Consider the following 6,443-nt stretch of genomic DNA (forward strand, 5'->3'; position numbering starts at 1 on the left):
GGAAAATCCTTCCATCTATAAGCACATGCAAGGATTTTCTGAAAAGACTCTACTAGCACAAGAAATAATCCTAAAAACATACAAATGTAATTTCATGAAACTAAAATGCTCTGCCCAGAAAAGGAAATAACCAAAGTGAAGAGACAGCCTACATAGTGGGGAAAAACATTTGTCAGCTGTATTCAGATAAGGGTTTGCTTCATTTCTTTATACAAAGAAATGAAAACATTGAATACAAACATTATCCAATCAATACCTGGGCTAAATAATTTAATATAGTTTTCACAAGAAGAAATACAAATGAGCAATAAATATTTTAAAATACATTCAACATTCTTAACCATCAGAGAAATGGAAGTTGAAACTGCTTTGAGATTTCATCACACCCCAATTATAATGACTATCATCAAGAAAACAATGACAACAAATATTAGTGAGGATATAGAAGAAAAGGAATCCTTGTTCACTGCTAGCAGGAACATAAAATTCTGCATCCACTACAAAAATTAGTTTAGAGGTTCCTCAATAAACTAAAAATTAAAACAACCATAAGATCCAACATTACTCTTCTTAGATATATGCCTGAAGGACATTAAGTCATTGTAACATAGCACTATTTAAACATCTGTTTATACCTTAACTTTTCAAAATATCCAGAAAATTGAAACAGCCTAGACATCCAAATGAGTGGATTGAAACTGAAAATGTTCATCTATTAAGAAAAATGGAAGTCATAAAATTTGGATGAAAATGAATGGAACTAAAAATCTTTGTGTTAAAAAAAAAGACCCAGAAAGACAAATATGTGTTTTCTCTCATATGAGGAAATTAGAATTAAAAGTTTGTGTGTTTCTAAGTGTGTGTGACTATGAAATCATATCTGAGAAAAGAGGAAGAGATAAAAGAGATAAAAGAGAAAGAGATAAGGGAAGAGATAAAACATAAATTTTAAAATAAAATTATTATCTATTATACTATAGTGTACCTTAAATATTAGCTCCATGTGTTTTAAAATATGCAAATGATATCCAAGTTTGACTGCTCAAATCTGTAGTTGTAGTACTTAGCCTGAAGCAGAGGGATTGTTTTCATTTTCAGCCCAGATGTGGCTATAGAATGAGGACCTACCTGAAAAAATAGCTATATAAATAAATAAATGGATGAGAAATGAATAAATTAAGGCATATTAGTTTTGTTTCTTATTTAAATAGGTGGATATATCAGTTCTTATGAGATATAGGTTCATCAAATGTCTAATGATTATTGATTGCTCTTCATAAATATGACATATTTGAATAGTTAGTATTACTTAATTTATTTTAGGAAGCCCAAATTGAAGTGTGGTTTAGCCATGATGCTACCTATGGAGTATGCAAATTAATGCTTTTTCTCCAAAGTAGAATTTTTTTTTTCTATCCCGATGCAAAGAGTTTCCTGCACCAAATCTTGGTAGTATCTTGAAGTCCTTTTCCCTCAAAAACACAAATGATCAGAACATTGTCACTAAATCTGGTGGATGTTTATTAACTATTATTCTACATTAATTCTTCCTATCTATCTCTGCATGGAGTATTTATAGGTAAGGTTATTGGGTAGTGATTGAACCATTAATAATCTGTCTTTATCAATTAGTGGAATAAAACTTTGAAGAAATTATTGGAAGGAACTGGAAATTCCTGGGCGATAAGCTCAAGGTAGTAGGTAAATGGAGGTATGTCCTCAATGCTGTACTTATCCTGAAATTTTTCTTCCTTGTTTTTCTGCCTTGTCTGTGACATACTCCCAACCAGCTGATGCTCTGCCTCCACATTGACCAATAGTGATGGAGCCAAGTAATCAAGGACCTCTGGAACTGAGACAAAACCCACTATCCTTCATTCAAACCATTTCTTTCATGTATTTGTCATAGAGATGAAAATATTTACTAACATATTATATATCTTTGAAATTTTTCTTTTAATTTTTTTTCCAGTTTCAAGTTTCTTCCTCTTTCAGGCTGTTCACTCAACCAGATAAGGCATTTCAATTAAACATGAATCACATGTTTAAAATACTAAGACATTACTGATTGGAACTACCAAACAATGCCCCATGTGTGCTTTCCATTACCTAAACACAATCCATTCATTTCTCCATGTACTTGCCTTTAAATTTTATCCTTTTATTTTTTCAGTTCTGCTTTAGCTCTTATCTTTTCTTCTGTGTGCTATCAGAATGTGGTTTCTCTCACCTTCAAAACCACTCTGCAAGTTTCTCATGCTGCAGTTATTGTCAGAAAGTTTCTTTTTCTTAAGATGTACTACAGTTTTACCTTTGTATTAGGAATTCTCTGAGGAAATGTGATGTGATGTGTGTGTGTGTGTGTGTGTGTGTGTGTGCGAGCGCACGCGCATAGGAGCCCATCACTGAATTAGACATTGATTTTTAATTTTGTATCATACTTCCTTTTCATCTTTGAACCACAATTACTAACTATAGTTTACAAATGTCTACCATTTAATTAAGCATCTCTTACATGATTGGTACCCTATCAATGGGGTAGAATCTTCCAAAAGTTTGTATTGATAATCAAGAACATAGGATTAACTCAAGTTTAGTGTTTCAGGAGCAGTAGACCTTCCAAACAGAAAAAAGTATAACTGTTTTGTTGACTTTTACTTCTATAAAATAGCTAATTTTAGTCATCTTAAAAAAAATTGCTCTAGGGACTGAAAAGATGTCTTAGTAATTAAGAGCACTGGATGCTCTTGCAGAGGACCCAGGTTTGTTTCCCACTACTCACATGGTGACTAAAAATGATCTGTAACTCCAGCTCCAAAGAATTTGACACCATCTTCTGACTTCTGCGGGCATTGCATACAAGGATGCACTTATATACATGCAAGCAATACACACATATACATTTGATAAAATAAAAATAAATAAAATATTTGTAAAGATTGCTCTATAATTGTGTCTATAGTTCAGGCTTTCAGATCAAAGGGCAGAAGCAACCTTCATAATTCATTTAATTTTCATAGATTTCATAGATAAATCATAAAAACCAAATGATTTTTTTTCTTTCGAATATATTTACTTCTTGAATTTGTTCTTTGCCCAAGACTTGTCCATTTGGTAAAACAGAATAAGAAAGACAGACATCCTAAAATGAATTAATCATACCCTGACCAAAGATAGCAAAATCTTTCTGTTAATTTTTCTGTCTATAGTGAATTGTTTCCAGGTGAGATTCATTTCAGTATGAACTCAAAAGTTAACTTTTGAGATGATTTATAAAGCAGAGTGAGGTCATAACCATCCAAAATAAATCCATTGAGAAATATTGACACAACAGCCAATTCCTACCCTTTTATCACATCCTAAGGCTTAAATGGGAACCTATTCTTGTCAAGAGGACACTATCAGACTGAACTGCTGGTCTTTTGAATGGAATTATTGCTTTGGCTATGTGAACTCATTTGAACAATGCTTTGCTATCAGTCACAAATCTCCATTCATTTTAGGGAAGCTGTAGTTATCAAAACAGTAGACACTGTACCTGAATGAATTGCTGCTGACAACAAACCTTTATCAAGAGGAGTAAAAGAAAAAAAAAAGAAAATCCCTCTACTCAAAATGACTGCAACTCAGAGAGGTGTAATATTGAAATTCGTATGGGGCACTGAATAACTGAGCTCTTACCACTGTATTCCAGGGTAGGGGGCAGTTATGATCAGTTGTTGACAGAGCTCTCACGTCTTCATCACACTTTTCTTAAGACATAGGCTACACTCATATACTGAGGTTTGAGGAAATTCCTCATCATACCTCAGAACAGTGGCATGTCAAAATTCCAGCATGGTATGTAACTCTTCTAAGATACTTACCTCTAATCATCATCCCCAACTAATTAGAACCTATTTTATGGGACAACAGCTATTAAATGTGTTGATTATTTAAATTAATAACTAATATTAAATATTTGAGCATAATTTCCCTCTTTATGAAAGAAGAACTGTAAATTAGATGTTATCAACAGTGTCTGTGAGTACCTACTTGGTGCAAAGCAGATTTATTGCCGTCATTATTTCCTTGAATATTAGCAGTCTCGTTGACCATTTGGGCTTTCTATTATGGTCTCTCAGGTAGAGTTTAATGGATAAGTATTAACAAGAGAATTGCTTTTTGATAAACATATCTGCAGAAGTAGAAGATTCGGAAAGAATGGCAAAAAAGAAGCTCAGTCTACAAAGCAGGATAAGGCATCAGTGCTGGCTAGTGCCAGGGAAATACTGCATCTAAAATGTCTCATAAGACATTCATCATTGATTTCGACTCTCATTTTGACAGGATCTAGAATCACTTAGAAGTCAAACTCCTGGGTCTCTCTATGAATATGCTTTTAAAGAGGTTTGACTCGTGCGGGAAAACTCAGTTTGGGTATGGATGGAACCATTCAGTGAATTGAAGTCCTTATTTTCATCAAGGAAAAGGGAAGTGGAGTGCCAGCATTCATCACTCTCTCCTTCACACCTCATAATGCAAAATGACCATCTGCTCTATGCTTCTGCTACCATGACCTCCCAAACCACAAACTTTGAGTCATTATAACCATTCCTTAAGTTGCTTTGGTGAGCTATTTTGTCACAACAATGAGAAACTGAACTAATGAACTGACATGGACCCAAATTGCCAGAAATTATCAGTCACTGAACAAGGGCTAGTCACTGCTTTATATGTCTATGATATAGCTTTCTACAAGGTCTGAGAGCTGAATAATTCCAGATTATATTGCTGGGGACATATATGAATATTACTACTAATATATGTATTAATAATACTATTAATACAGTATTAATATTGTTACTATATTAACAAGAACGAGTCCGTCTTTGATGGGAAATTTGTGCAGCATGTCTATATATCCATCACCAGTTCATTTTAAACTGAAAAGAAATGACAATAAGAGGTTAGAATATGTTATGTTGTGATTATCATATCAGTTTCTTGTTCTAAATATTGCAAGAGTATATACTGACTTTGAGAAGTGCTCTTTGTACTTTTTCAAGTTGCCCCTCAAGAATTAAAATAAAAGAAAAAAGAAAGGTCTGCAACTCTTTGAAAGCAATACTCTATTTAAATACTGCCTTTCCTTCTTTCTATTCCAACAATTTTAGAATGTTCATAATACTTCTTTTCCTTTGTCCAAGAACAATTACCTCCACTTCTTTTAGAAGGAAACCTGCCACCTGAACATTTCAGTTAATCTTGTTCATTCTTCATTTTATCTGAAAGCTTGCCTCATCACTCACTGTTTCCACCTTCCTGTCAATTTCTACACCCTGGATTAATTTTCTAACACCTTTAGAATACATTCAAGCTTTTCTACTTCTAAAGGAGAGCTCCCCATGATATCGTTTCTCAACATTTTTTACTTATATCTCCCCATGGGCTACACTTGCCTCCACTAGATTTATAGTACTCTAAATTCATCTTTATTTTCTATATTCTAATTGTCTCTTAACTTGCACTGCTAAAGTAGAAATCTGCTAATTCAGTATGCTCACAGCCAAGAAAATTAATTCCGCCCCTTGCTTTTCTTATGTTTGTATCTTTAATTGTTGTCTCTTCCTCATGTCATTAATCATTTCTTTGACCCAGAAAATTTAAATTCTTCACATTTCTATCCATGTCTTATACTTCCCTGTGTTTCTATTTTTCTCTTGGTGAGTTTATTTTCATGTATCTTTCAAGCTATGACTTTATGCTTGCATTTCTAATATAAATTTGTATGATTGAAATAGTGTTCATCTCCAAAAATTGATATTGCCATTATCTTACTATTCATTAATTCAGTAATGCATTTATTTTCCAATGTCTTTATCATCATTTTCCATTTTCCCAAATTTATACCTATCAAAATTCTAATAGATTTTAAATACTGCCACATCTTAAGTAATTTATTCTTGTGTTTTAATTTAATGATGTATAATTATATATGCTTCATTAAAAGTTATTCTCTTATGTTTCCAATGACATACAATGCAAAATTGATGGTTCATTCATTATGATAACTAAAACATTAGTGACTTAGTGAACACATGAAGTTCCCTGAACAAAAGTATATCTAGCTTGATTTTATAATCCCAAATGTGTGAGAGACACTGAGCTAGCTTCTGAAATATGTTGCTGACAGGAGGTCAGAAAGCAAACAGGATAGAAGAATGAATTTCTCACACATGTGAATATCTTATATACCAGTTTGGTTAAATGTCAGCAGAATTTCAATTTTTCAATGAAAAAGTCCCCCATAGGCTCCAAGTACTTGGACATTTTGTCCCCAGATGATGGTGCTGTTTTTGGAGGTCTTAGAAGGTGTGGCTATCCTAGAGGAAGAGCGTCACTGGGAGTGGGCTTAGAGAGCTCTTAAGCATTGCCAGATCCCAAGTCTTTCTCTTGCTTCC

The sequence above is a fragment of the Nannospalax galili genome, unplaced genomic scaffold (assembly GCF_000622305.1).
Source record: "Nannospalax galili isolate Female #2095 unplaced genomic scaffold, S.galili_v1.0 scaffold726, whole genome shotgun sequence".
NCBI lineage: Eukaryota > Metazoa > Chordata > Mammalia > Rodentia > Spalacidae > Nannospalax > Nannospalax galili.